Source organism: Protopterus annectens, chromosome 8.part1, assembly GCF_019279795.1.
Source record: "Protopterus annectens isolate FY-2018-M chromosome 8.part1, PAN1.0, whole genome shotgun sequence".
NCBI lineage: Eukaryota > Metazoa > Chordata > Ceratodontiformes > Protopteridae > Protopterus > Protopterus annectens.
In genome coordinates this window covers 167,650,732-167,665,611 of record NC_056742.1, presented here as the reverse complement: position 1 = coordinate 167,665,611, position 14,880 = coordinate 167,650,732, and positions in this window count along the sequence as shown.

Below are 14,880 nucleotides of genomic sequence, written 5' to 3'. Positions count from 1 at the left end.
TTTACCCCAGGACTGCACCATGTATTACTAATGGTCAGAGGCACCTCCTAAATGCTTTATCTCATGCATGGATCCCCATAAATTATCTATGGTATAACCCCAGTTATTGTCACTAGGGGTAATATATGGGATGGGTAAGTCAAATCTACCACCAAGTGAGATAGATTAATTCAAGCACCAAAAGGGAAACTGGCTACCCTTAAACTGGCCCATAAGGGCAGATAGACTAGTGCTTACCTACAACATATCTTATTAAGAGTTATCGTTGTACTTATTGAAGTTCTGTACCATTCATTGTAGGGAAGTTGGTGCTATTTTTGCAAGGTCTTTGACCATTTTCAGTAACTGCCTGGATGTAGAATTTAATGCACTTAGTTTATTATGAAGGTGTGTGGATTCAGATTCTTATATAATAAGCTTATATTGCTCTTTTAGTAAATTGAATGAGTTCAGGTGATCAGGACTACATATAGCGTTCCATACACGCCATGTGTTGTTCCTGTTTTTTTTTTTTTTTGACTGCAGGATCAGTGGGCATTGTTCTCCTCATACTCAAATGTGCTTAAGGAGGAAATGTTTGTGAATTATCACTTTAAAGGTTAAAAGAATCATGGTTGTGCATGGATCTTGACCCAGATGGACAGAGGTCTGATATAACTTTATCTTTTGATTCTGATATGAGTGGTAATTATTTTAGGTGGAAGTTTTAGTGCTTTGAAGCTTAGGTTGCCATTACTGGGAGGTGGTCACTAAGAGAATTGGAGAAGGTTTGTATATATTTAATATACAGTGTGGGATATTAAGTATAAATAAATCAGGTTGTGAACTGTGACCAGGTATTTGTACTATAAGTTATTTTGTGCTAATATGCTATAAATATGATCTTGTTTGGGCCCTGCCATGTCTGTTTTCAAGTCTCCAATAGTTATATGTTGTTTTTGTTACAAGGTTAAATGCGGAATTAAAGATGTCACTAAATATTTTGTTTTGGACAATAGTGTAATGTAGACTGTTGCTATAAAGAGTTGTGTGTGGCCACAAACTGTGAGAGAAGTCAGGTTGGGGAAATCGTGATTAGTGGATTTATTGTTCATGTAGTAGTCTGAGTGAAAGTTAAAGTTTTTTTTTTTTTTAAATTGGAGAGAATTTGAATGTGACATTGGAGGAGAAAGAGATGTTGTGACATGTAAGTGGGTGTGGAGAAAGATATAAATGGAGAGAGGGGCAGGGAATTAGGAGGTAGGAATGTGAAGTGGGCCCCATCTCTGGCTCAAATTGAGTGAGCCAGTAAGTCTTCACATACACAGTGTGTCCACAAACTGGGCAGAACAACACTGGCACTAAGTAACGTTAGGGCAGCTAAAGGTATCTTAGGGAACTAAGTGAAACTGAGAAAAAGCCTCACGAAGGAGGGCAGAATGGAAATGCATTGTTATTGACAGAAGCATGATCTGTTAAAGGGAAGGGTATGATGCATGCAGACTAGTAGAGAACAATAGCAAAATTGAACCAACAAACAACTAGTCTGTAGGTGAAATGGCTAATTACCTTACAAAGCAAACTGCTGGCTAGTACCAGTGTTATTTATTAAGGCATGAAGTGTCATGTTAATCCAAACAGCACCAGGTGTCAGGGAACTGCCTTAATTATTACTCTTACAAAACAAATTGCTAGCACTGAAGTTAGATTTTAAGGCAGGGAAGTGTTTTAATCCCTCCCTTTGGGTGTCAGGGAAACTAGTATTGTGTTCCTATTAAATGTTTTTTGTCTTATATTGTATTCACCTATTTGCATATTTTATCTAATCTTGCTTTATCTTTTATCTAATCTAATCTTATGTAAGCCCATAACACTGATGATATGAGAACAAGAATCTGCTGAATTTATCCTCTTCTGCTCCTGCCTCTGCCTATCTGCCTATTCACAGCAATCTCACCTCATCCATTCCTTTCACAGGGTGACAGTTATGTATGCAGCCTTCATAGTTTTTCTCTTTGTTGGCCTAAAATCCTCTTATATGCTGTGTAAGTGCCCAGAGGAAGAGTGCAGTGGGGGCACCATCACTTGCTTTTGATAATGATATATCCCCTGAGAAAACCAGGCGCCCCTTTTGTTCAGCCAGCTTCTGCTAGGTCCCCTTTCTCTACTCAGGATGCATTCGCTGGAGACCGGTCCCATAATCTCCCTGTGGGACTGGTGAATAGGTTTCATCTCTTCACTGCTTCTCTTCTCTGGCTGGCCTTTCCATTGTTTGAACTACTACCTGAATCCAGGTTGGCTGGGTCATCATGAAGATGTCATCTCTCTTCACCATGGACCAAACGGAATCAGTAGAATATTAGAATAAATGTTAGAATTTATATCAGATGGTAGTACAAGCCCAACCCAATCAACTCAGGATAACTACTTCCTGTCTCACTTATGTCAGACGTAATCTGTCTTGTAGGCAATATTCTTAACTCATTAGGGAGCATTACACATTAGTTAAAATGTTGTGTGGGTTTTATCAGTACTGGATCTTTAAATTGCTGTTGCTTAGCCATGCATACCTCATCCTCGTGCACTAGGTATGTTTGGTGACCCCACAATCAGGCCAGATATTTATTCATATTTTCTCAGACTTAGCCACACAAAGATTTACCAGAGCCATTGCCTTCCACTTACATGCATAAAGCCCAGTGCTTTTTTTTTTTTTAATTCAGCAGTGTCTGAAACTTTGTAATATGAGCATGCAACCAGGGGCATGTAAAACTGTATGCTCTGAACAGAATCATTACTTTTATAGCTATTCTTCAATAGTGTCTAGTCATTTTGCCCAAAGATTGAAGTTTTCATAAACTTTTGACTGAGCTCTGGCTTCTTAAACTTTACTACTTTTTTGAAGGTCTTTTTGCCAGCTTGCGCAATCAAATACCATGGGTACATTATCTGCATTCCTAAAGTTCACTTAAACCTTGAGTGGCTGGACAGCTACCTTCTTGGCTATAAGTCACGGCTAGCTATCTCAACACTGTAATATCCTATCCTATAATACAGCATCAGAGGAAGTCGGACTATGTATTGACATGCTTCACTTTTCAGTTCTTGCCAAAATAGGGCTCCCTTCATGCCTCTGACTTTGTATTTCTGAATAACTGGCCTTGTGTGGGTCAGCATTCATAATCTGAGGGCAACTGAATGTTGTCTATAACTGGATAAGGTGGTGAAAGAATAACAAGTCCTGTAATGCTAGCAGGTACATTTGCATCAACATGAGGACAGAAAATAAAAAGAAATGGGGGGAGAGAGAGAGAGAGAGAGAGAAATATATAAGAGAATTCTAATGTCTAGAGTAGATTTTTTTCAAACATTTTTTTCTGATTGCTATGGCTTCATCATCAGTGAATGTTTAAGACCACATTTATTTTTATATAGCAGATATCTAGCAATACAATATCTTTAGTTATTTTGGAAATATAAATCCTTATGCATATGTTTTATTTTAATTACACATTAGCTTAATGTATAAAATACAAAAACTTTAATGCTGACTATCCTGCTGATTCATGTGCCACATTCAAGACTGCACAGCTGGTGAACATTGCAGTAAGCTTACGGCCAGAAGGTCATTCCAGGATGGGAGATTGCTTCAAAAGCAGATGGCCTGCTGTCCTTCATTGAGGGAAGAGTATCAGAAGTTTTGCTATGTGAATGTCCCCTGGTGGAGGTCAATGGCTGTCCTACATTGCAGCAAGCATAGGAGCTGGGAATGAAATGCCAGTGCGCAAAGGAGGAGGCATGGTTGTGTGGGTATGCTTTCTTTATATACAAGTGGGGCCTGTCTTCATTTATACTGTACTCATTCAGCAAGTCAAAGAAGACCAGATGTTTGACCCATTCCCAAACCCCCCACCCAGATGATACTATGACAGCCTGGAATACTGCTGAATTTCTGGTTTTGATCACACTACCGAAGTTTGTTTCTTCCCCACAGATGACCTCACTCATCCCATTGGGTTATGTGGGGGAATACTTTGGTGGAAGATGGGAAACAGATGGACTAAAGATTGCATCTCAGGTGAGTGTCCTAAAGTCAAGTAAAAGTAAGGGCTAAAAGAAGAATGAATTACAACTTTGTTGTCATATTAAATGTCTATAAATTGTACATTTTCAAAACTTTTAAAAACATTTAGGAATTAAAAAGACTAAACAATAAGTATGGTAAGACTTAAAATGTTCTGCTGTCTTTCTGTGCTGATATTATTAATTTGCTCTTAGCTGTCATTGGTTTTGTGACTCAGCCTAGGAGCATCTGAATTGCAGTTTTACATAGATGTTGAGGCCATGGAAATGGGAAATACAAGGTTGTTTAAGGATAATAACTCAGTTTAGAGGGAAGCAGATGCAAGAATACAGTGAAATGTTTCTGTAATATCCCAGTGTCGTCCAAAAATCATTCAAGTGATAGAACCAAAATGAATGAGGGTTTCTAGTATCATTTCAAGGTTATTATAAGTACCTCTGCTACTTTTAGCAGTATGTCACATTGCAGCAAAGTGATCATGCATTTACCTTCTTATTATCTCGTTGGCAGCTGCTTTCTCTGATTTTGTACCCTTCTGTAGCGTTTTGTTTTAAGTTTATCAAAGCAACTTTATAATAAAATTTTACACAACTAAAGAGGAGGTTAATTTGCTTCTTTACCTTCCTGTTCCTGTCCCAGTACTGATGGCCCCACTTTTATTGCCATTGTTCATTATTGCTTTTTATAATGAGCTATATTCGCATCTGTTTGTTTCTGTCAATGATACACCTGAATGTGTTCGGAATTCATAAACTGCAGCACTGTGAACATAAATCATTTGGGCAGTATAGCACAGGATGTTAAGGCTATGTGTAATTAATGAGCTTCTCATTGTAATCTTGGGTTTGAGTCCTTCTGCTTCTCTTTAATACTGTGTGACCGTGAACAAGTCTCTCAACCTTCCACTGCTACCAGGTCACCTCTATAAAAGTGACTTGTGACTAGTCATATTTTCTGCGCAACTATTTATTAAAAGAAAACTCCTGATTTTTTTCAAGTGCGGCACAAACAGGCCATAAGTTACACTGCTTTTCATTGCAGACATATACAAAATAATTCAGTTGTCATTGCAGTATTTTGTAATAGTTATGGCTATGGAGAGTTTGATCAGTCAAATTATAGGTGAAATGGAGTGGAATACTTCATCTCCCAGTGAAAAACAAAATTAAATGAATTCTCTGAGAACTAGAAATTGAACTGTAGGGCAAAAACATCAGCATGAATTCCATCCCAGCAACCCATCGTATATGGGTAAGTGAATGAAAGTTCTGGAATGCAGCAAAAAATAAAAGAGAGCATCACATACCCAAGGTGGTATTCCCATGAAATGTGCATCTGGGGAGACATGTCATGAATTTTACTAATTTTGACAATTCATTCACTGAAATGTAATGTAACTGTCAAGTGGAGCACACAGGAAAGTTCTGTACTGTTGGTCAAACAAGTGATTTATTTTTTGACATATTGAAATACATTTCTGAACATGCATCACTGTGCTTAACTTGTCTCTAATAAAGATGACAACTTTATTTTAAAGCAAATTGTATACACTGTTAGTAAAATAAGGCATTTCTTAGTGCTTAAGTACTGTGACTCTGAGATTGTGTGTGTGTGTGTATTATATGCATTATATGCCAGTATGTCAAATAAGCAGTTACATTATGAAGGAAAAGAAGCATTATAGTAACATGAAGAACTTACACATGTATTATTACATAGATTATGTTATTTCACTGGAGGTGGAATTTAAAATTGAGCAAAAGGATTTTCAAAATCAACAATACAGTATTCATCAGGTGTACCAACCTTGAAATGGTTTGTTGCAGCTGTAAAATGACTGTACTGATTTTTAATAGTTTTATTAACAAAACAATATTGATTTTGTCATTAAAACCAAATAAGTTATAAATATAAATGTCCTGTGTGTTTGTGTGAGGAATCCAATCATGATGTTTTCCAGAAATCATAATATAGTATTTCTGCTACCCATTTTTCCAGTCCTCGCCTAAATATATTAAAGTTTTGGAATGATAATTTCATTATTTAGTACTTATTTTGTGTGATAACATGATTGTTTTCTTTTGATGGCATTCCGTATTGTTTGTTGTATATAAGCTAGACATAAATGTGGACAGTCTAATTATGGGTCGGAACCAGAACAGACCTCTGCTACAACAGAGAGCCATGAATGAGAAATATCTTAGCTAATTTGAGCACTGACAGACCACAAGAACAGTGGATGAAGAAGCGTGTGTTGTGAAGGCGGTGGTGCACAGTGGCACAGCTCAGTGCTGCACCATTCTGTGGCAGGAAATTGGAGTAGAACAAGCTGCCTGCAGATCAGGGTCATTAGTGGATGCCTTGCTGCCATGCATGGAAGTGGTTCCATGCTGCAAGATAACAAAAGCTGACACAAATGCTTCATTTACTGCTTTATTTAACATCTTAAGTATCTAAACCACATCCTTCCCATCTCTCATTCTCTTTGTCTTATTGGAAATGCATCTCTGAAAACTGCAGTTATGTTTTTGGACTTTTGTATTATAATATAAAGTTTTAAATTGTTTGTTAACTAAGTAAGTATATTAAGTATGGGTTAACTCTTCTCAGGTGTGAACTGGGGATAGTGTCTGGCTGAGTAAATTATTCAAGAATAGCACAATAAACAAATTGAGGCTTATGGGATCAAACCCATAATTATAAGATGAAACCTTCTTTCTGCTTATAAATTTAGCTTTCTACCGTATACTGCCAGATACAAGAATAATAGGTAACTGATAATGTAATATCAATTTCATTACATGATATCTGTAGTAAAGTGCATGCCTGTTTAAAGCACTTAATTTTTTAAATGAATGAAAAGAAGGCTTATTTAAGACTTTCAGAAATAGAAGAGCCTGTATTTTTATGTTCACTGTACGAGGAAAAGCAAGCAGAAGAGTTAATATATGCCTGCATGCATGGCTAGGACTCAGCTGTTCTTTCCTCTGGGTTTAAACAGCTGTCAACATTGTTAATGACAGTAAAGTCAGGCCTTGCAGTTCTGTCTTGTGCCTGCATCTGGATCCACACCCCCAAAGCACGTCTGCATGCCCATCTGTGAGGGACTGTGAAACCGAGGAAGGACGATGCCTACTACTTATTACCAAATCACACAAGATTACTTTTTGATTGAGTCGCTTAATGGCTGTTTAAGGAACATTTTAAAAAGTCAACACCATTTTGCACATATTAGTAATGCTTCATTCCCAAGAGGTTATCCATACTAAAGGACAAGGCTTTAATATACTTATCAGAGTCATCTTGCTTTGTTTATAAATATTCTATAAAGCCCCAAGGAGTTTACAAGAACTTATGGCATACATGGCCTGTCCACAGAAGGTTACACACCAACTACTCATTTGTATGTTGACTGAGCAGAAATGTTAGAGAACTCTGACCTTCAAAGTATTGTCTTTAAATGAAGCTGTACCAGATTACCTGGAAAAGCAAAGATATATGTTCAAATAACATGACATATGTTTTTATTACATGATCCTGCTCTGCAATGAAGAGATCCCTGTAATATCTTTGTATAGTGCTGCCATGATATTAAAGTGAACTAGCCATATATCTAATTTTAGATTTGTGTTAAAAATATTTATCTTTCATTTACAAGTAGTATTATATTGTACTTAGGAATATGTTGATGGTATTTCTAAACATAAATTAAATTTGTATTTTTTTAAATTTATGATGAAACCATAATGTGGAATAAGCAATTCTTTTGCATTCAGGAAACATACAATAACCAGGATCGCTCATCTCATCAAATTTCGTACTGTTTTTGACTTTCCAGCATTCTAACAGCATTATTTTATTTAAGTGATGGTTACTGTTTGAGATATTTGACACTAGAAGATGAGCCTTCCACCAGTTTGCATAAATATGAGTGTATTTTAGGTCTTACTAATGGTTTCCTCTCTTTCATCCATTACCTTAATCTACAAAACTCTGTATTACCCTAAAACGAAATCCAGTTTCTTCCAGTGCAATTGCAATGGATGATTCCACCATGAAATGCACCATGGGTGCAACTGACATATAACAGTATTCAAGCCAGCCAATGATGATCTCACATTCCGGGTACTCATCAAAAGTATGGGCTGTGATATTACAAGTCCTAATACTTAAAAAAAACAGTTATTTCAACAGAAAGATACTGAATTCCAAAATGCTGTGTTAATCCTTAAATGTGTTTTTGCAGAGGGCTTCATCCTCCTGCAACTGTGACCCCAGCTGCTGATTCTCTCTCTGTCTGTGTATGTACATACATACATACACACATATATATATATATATATATATATATATATATATATATATATGTGTGTGTGTGTGTGTGTGTGTGTGCATATACACATATATAAACCAAAGATTAAATAGGTCACACAGACAAACCAATCAGTAAAATCTGCAAGAAAACCCAGTCAAGCTAGAGTTTGCACTGTCTGATACAATAAACCTCCTATAATGGATGCTCATAGGATACATGCAAATGACTTCCTAATGACATCGTGTTTCAGCTTCATGACTTCTGAATGTCCATGACTTTTTACTTTTTGAGTCTGTATGGTTACACTCAGGCCAATAAATCCAAACACCAGTAGCATGTACACTTCAGCCTTTTTATTGACCTCATCAGCACAGCATAAGTGGATAGTTTGACTATTTATATATATGTATATATATATATATATATATATATATATATATATATATATATATATATAAACTCTGAGGTCACGTTACTTTGGAAGTGGGGTAACATTCTGCAATACTGCAAACTTGGACATACTGTATATTCCCCAGCCCCAGATTCATGCATTCTTGTTGCAATGAATAAGTATTAATCAGATGCACTTGGTACATGGGAAATAGCTGAAGTCTCAGTCTGAGTTCTCACCTGTATAATTTAGAGTACACTATTGTGACTTTGATGTGTGATTGTACAAAGGGCATGACTATTTAACCAAATTTGTAGTAAAGATTGAGAGTATTTTGTTTTGGTGCATTAGTGTAAGTATTGTAACCAAAGTGGAGGATGACCTAGTCTTTGAAATATATATATATATATATATATATATATATATATATATATATATATATATATATATATATATATTTTTTTAGGAGGAGCAAAATAAATTCCAGTTTGAAATGACAAGTGGTTTGACCCAAAGATAAATTAATTGGTAACCTGGGACTGGTAATTGGTGTGACCTGACTTTATTATGCAACTTAAGAGATTTGGGGTTCCTTAGGTACATAGATTTATTGGTAAAGGAGTGGGGCTAAGGGAGGCTGGGAAAGCATAGACATAGCTAGGGTGGAGAGAAGGGGGAAGCTGCTCCAGGTACAAGGTATTAGGGGGTGCAATTGACACTTGCCAGTTGGGTGGTAGTGCAGTGCTGGCATTCAGGAATGAAACTGATTCTGGTCAGGGCTGAAGCACTTCAGCACTTTGTGTGTAGAAGTTTGCTCTGTAGCAAGCCTTTTGTTCCATTTGTAGCAAGTGGTTTAATATAGTTTTCAAAGCCTGAGAGGACCTTTGTTTATTTATTTTTGTTGTCCTTATCTTAGAGTTATGGAGTATGAATAAGGCGGTAGGTGAGCTATGCCCCCATGTTCACCTTATACAAGTGTGCTAACCCTACCCCACCACCAACCCTGCACTTTAGGTCTGTAAACACCCTTTCTGTAAGAGTGCTAGTAAACAAGACATACAGATACATAAGTGTAACACTAAAGCTAACCCCTTCCCCAACACCTACTCTAACCCTAACCCACAGATACCGCCCTGTAAACATGTCCACACAAAACTAAAGCTGTACCCTTCCCTAGCCATAAAGCTCTAGCCTTAAACTGAGAGCACTTGCGTATGCACATGCGCATGCACACATAACAGCCTCAGTGATGAACCTTTCGTTTATAATGAGGTTTTCTGCATTCTGACCCGCTCCTACTCACCTAAATTCAATAAAACAAATGTGATCATTCTACCACTCAATATACCCTGTACTTAAAAAAACTGTGAGCCCAAACACGACATTCGAGAAATGCAATGCATGATCATTGGTATGGTATGGTACCCATATGGGTGTTATGCATTTTATTATTGCACAAATGTATTGCTTGCTGAAATTTTGAGAATATTTGGTGGTGTAGTTGGTTGAATTTTGAGATCAATTATAACATAATTCAGGACTTCTTTTCCCTTTCTTTGTAGATGTGTGCCCATAGAGTTAATTTATTTGAGTTATGAGGGTGTGGGGTAGAGCCCCCACCCATTGGGGATGTGTGGAAAGCGATGCCTCCCATGTAAAAGCAGCTTATTGTTTTATAGTGATTGCAAATGTAACTCATCGGTGTATATTTGCAATCACTTTTTTTAGAAGATTTGAAGATGAGATCTCCAATGAGGTTGTTTGGTATGTTTACTTTAAATAAAACTCATTGGCGATAATTCATTTTATACTCTGTAGATATATGTGTATTACAAATACAACTCCCTGAAGAGGTTTCTTATGTCGCTTTGAAGTAACGTAGCAGGGCTGGATTGGCCTTCACAGAAAAAAAAAATGTGCATGTGCCATGATTTAATGCTGAAGTGACCTCTTTCCGGAACATCTACTGTTACAGTACTTCACATAATTGTAGTATCTTCATTTTGTGACACAGACAATCTTAGATGTAAGGAGAAACTGTAGTGCTGTGTACAAAACAACATAACAGTCCTATTTAAAAATAAAGTGTAAATGTATGGATAGTGAAGTACTGAATTATTTATGCTACATATATCATATTTATTCCAGAGTAATTTCTGCGAAGCTAGAAACTGTCATGTTTTTGTCTTCTTTTTCCTTTAGTAAATACAACTGAGCAGAATCCTAGATTTTTTGACTCCATGAATATCATATCCAGACACACATATCTCAGGGGAAAACACCTAATTTTGACTAAATAAACCTGTCAAAAACTCTGGACTTACAACCCATACAGCTTTGCAGCATGCTAGTTTCAAAGCATGAAAGAGATAAGGCACACAAACTGGTGCTAACCAATTATACATCGCAGTGTCAGCTGCAGCATGGCCCTTCGCAGTTCACAGTAAGACTGATGTAAGTTCATTTTCGCTTTGAGTGTTTATGCTGTAACTGACAGATTCCCACAGTGAATAGACTAGGAAGCTGTCAATTATATATTTAGCTGTGCTCCAACATTGCAGACACCACATCCCTTGGACAGAGACAGGCAGCAAGAGATAAGAAAAAAATAATTCCAGTGCAGCTACACTGTTAATATTTCATCCTATTTCCTGGCAAATGAAAAAAGAAAAGGCATATAATGAAACATTCATTGTAGGAAAGGAAGGTCAACTTGAAGAAAATCATGATAGATAGCCTTAAGAAAATACATGCCCTCTTAAGGACGTTGGCATTTCCAAATGAATTTGCTGGATCAGGGACTTTGAACTTCTGTGTTATAATGTAAGGAAAAAAATGTACTTTTTAATATTTAACATCACTGGCACAGACATGAATAAGCAATGATGTTAATGTGACAGCAAAGTCCACACACACACACACACACACATATATATATATATATATATATATATATATATATATATATATATGTGTGTGTACACTGACACACACACACATACAGTTATCATTTATGTGAATTATATATCGATTAATATCAAAATACAGTGTACGTATTGTGATACACAGCACATAACAGAGTTTTTCATAAACCCTACTATATACAGAGACACAGATGAAACATATATAGCACAGTTTCTTTGTTTTTTATTTTGCAGGAGGCTCTGAATCTCTGTACTCCCATATATTCCAACTCCAAGGTCTAACTACATTGGAAAAAAGTGGAAAACCTGCTTGTTATATTAGTGAAGACTGACTGGTCATATATTCCGGATATATATATATATATATATATATATATATATATATATATATATATATATATATATATATATATGTGTGTGTGTGTGTGTGTGTGCGCGCGCACTGGTTAGCAGTAATATACAGAGCATGAATTATATTGAAAATGGTTTATTAAAAAGTACAACTGCGAGAAGGATTTTGTACCCCACGAAATAATATAAAGAAATGAGAGCATCTTTAACAGTAACTCTGGTTCTGAAAACTGTACAGTGTTTAATTTTTGACAGTTCATCTGAACAAAATTCAGTTTTCTTATGAGAACAACTGAAGTACTGTACAATACAATGTAGAACTGCCAGACTTTGATGTATAGGGCAGTTGAGAAGTGGTACTCACCATAACAGTTGATCTTCAAGAGATGGGTCATTTCAGCAACAAATTAGACCCTCTGTGCTGCTGTCCTGCAAAGCTAAGTTTCTACAACATTTTTTTTCCCATAACTGTTTTATTCCCTCCAATGGTGAATGCTGGTTTTAGTATCAGTATGCATTTATGTGAGATTCCTAAACAAGTCATATTTTATTGTGACTATATCCATTCTTTAAGGCTAGAGAGCTCTTGTATTAAAGATAATCTGACTGTGATCTAAACTAATATCTTTCGGCTTTTCCTGGTTAGGGGTCGCTACAGCGGAACTCCGATCTGCTAATGATTGGCAGTGGATTTTTACAGTGCCGAGGTGCCAGCCTGATACCCAACCTTCAACGAAGGCACACCCATTCATGCACACACCTACCTGCATGTCTTTTAAATGTCACTCGACCACAGGGAGGACATGCAGACTCCACACACAAAGCGCTCCAGCCGAGAATCGAACCAGAGAACCTCTTGCTGTGAGGCGACAATGCTAACCGCTGCACCACCGCAGCCAAATTGTGATCTAATTGCTGATATCTGACCATTCTTTGCCTGGCCTAAGTTTTTAAATGCTTTGTTTTTAAAAGCCATCTAGAACTCAAGAGAAATTTCACACCAATGTGAATTTTTAGGAATAATAAGATATTTTCATGAACTTTGATTATATCCTAAATGGGCTGTTCAGAAATGAACATATCCAGGCAAGGAAATCTTTGTATGTGCTCCGAGTGGCTTGAAATTAGTTTGGAGGCAGAAGGCTTTATGTTTTATAGTAATGACTGATTTGTGTAAGGGACTAATCAAGCCAAAAATTGAAGAAACTGGATTAAGCTGCACAGTTTTGGTGCCTGCAGGAAATAGCCCCTAGTGTTGCAACAAAGTGTTTTCAAATTGTTTTATTTGTTACCTGTTAATTGTCGAGCAACTCTTATGTTAAGTTTCCTTTCTTTGACATCAAGACTGTGCTTGAAGTAAAGCGGTTTTATTTAAATGAACGACTTTTATTGCAGTATTTTCAGAACCCTTCAAGCATGAGCAAATGAACCAAGCTAATACCCAGGGACAAGCTGGCAATGTTGGCATAATATGTTTGAAAAATAAATACATTTATTATTATTCCACCCTTGTCTAAAACACTACCAATAAACCTTGTCCTTCACTGCTATATTTATTATAGCTTCTGATACCAGCTGTCCTCATCACAGTTTGCTATTACTTCTAAGGTTGCCACCTTTTCAAATGCCCAAAGTGGGACATTTCTTGTAGACATGTCAGATTTTGCAGGACTAAACATACCCATGACCAGTACAAATGATAGAACTTCACCTTTTTGCCAAAATAAAAGCTTATTTTTGGAGTATTTGAGTTGCTTATGCTATTTAATTTAACATTTAGGTGTTTTAGATAAAAATAATTGTTTTATGAAACTATTAAAAGAAAACTTAGGAATTATTTTTGTCCTAAAATCTCAGGACATTTGCCACTTTTTCAATTTTTTCACAGGACACAACTGCCCAAAGAAGGACTATCCCTTGCAAAGTGGGACAGGTGGTAATCCTAATTACTTCCCTCCCTTACTGCAAAAGATACCCCACCCCAAAGGTAACACTCTCTTCTCAATGGAATGAAGCCTTATTGCACATCATTTTGTTGAACTAATGTTAGGGGTTTAGGGGTTAGTGCATTGACCCTAAATGTCTGTGGTTGGGATGAGAGGCTAATGCAGGTGAAATGGGCGCTATTGATTTTGTGTGTGTGTGTATGTGTTTGTCTATATATATATATCCTAAATAATTATCACAACAATGTACTTCTTCCCATCTCTCCCAATGACATCAACAAGTCTCGTATTTATCACTAGTTACTGCTGAGGACAACTAGTATCCTAACTAGTCCTGCAGGGTCAGTGGAATTTATCCCTATTCACCAAGGCCAGCACCGTGGACTGCCAGCCTCATCGACAGATAACCAGGATCTGAACAAGTATGCCTCTGATTTCTTGACATCTGTCTTTTTCTTATATTCATTACTGCTTATACAAAACAAATCAAAGACTGTAACATAACCAAGTACATTATTACTTCATATACTCATTACCACATCATTAGTATTTTATATATTTATTGTCCAGGTAAGCAGCCTGAGTTATACTGACCCCTTTCAGCTACAGCCATTGAATAACTGAAGATAACAGTAACACAATGTATTTGTGAGTTATTGTCAGTTCGATTGCATATAGTGTTTTTTGTATACGTACCATTTACAATGTAGGATTGAAATGTATGTAGAAAATAAACATATGTTGGTGTTATTTTGATACCATTGCAGTGGTGCATTTATATTTGAAATTTCTGTCATTTGTACAATTATTAGTATTCTAGTAGCATATATATATATATATATATATATATATATATATATATATACAGAATATGTAGTGATATCTTCATT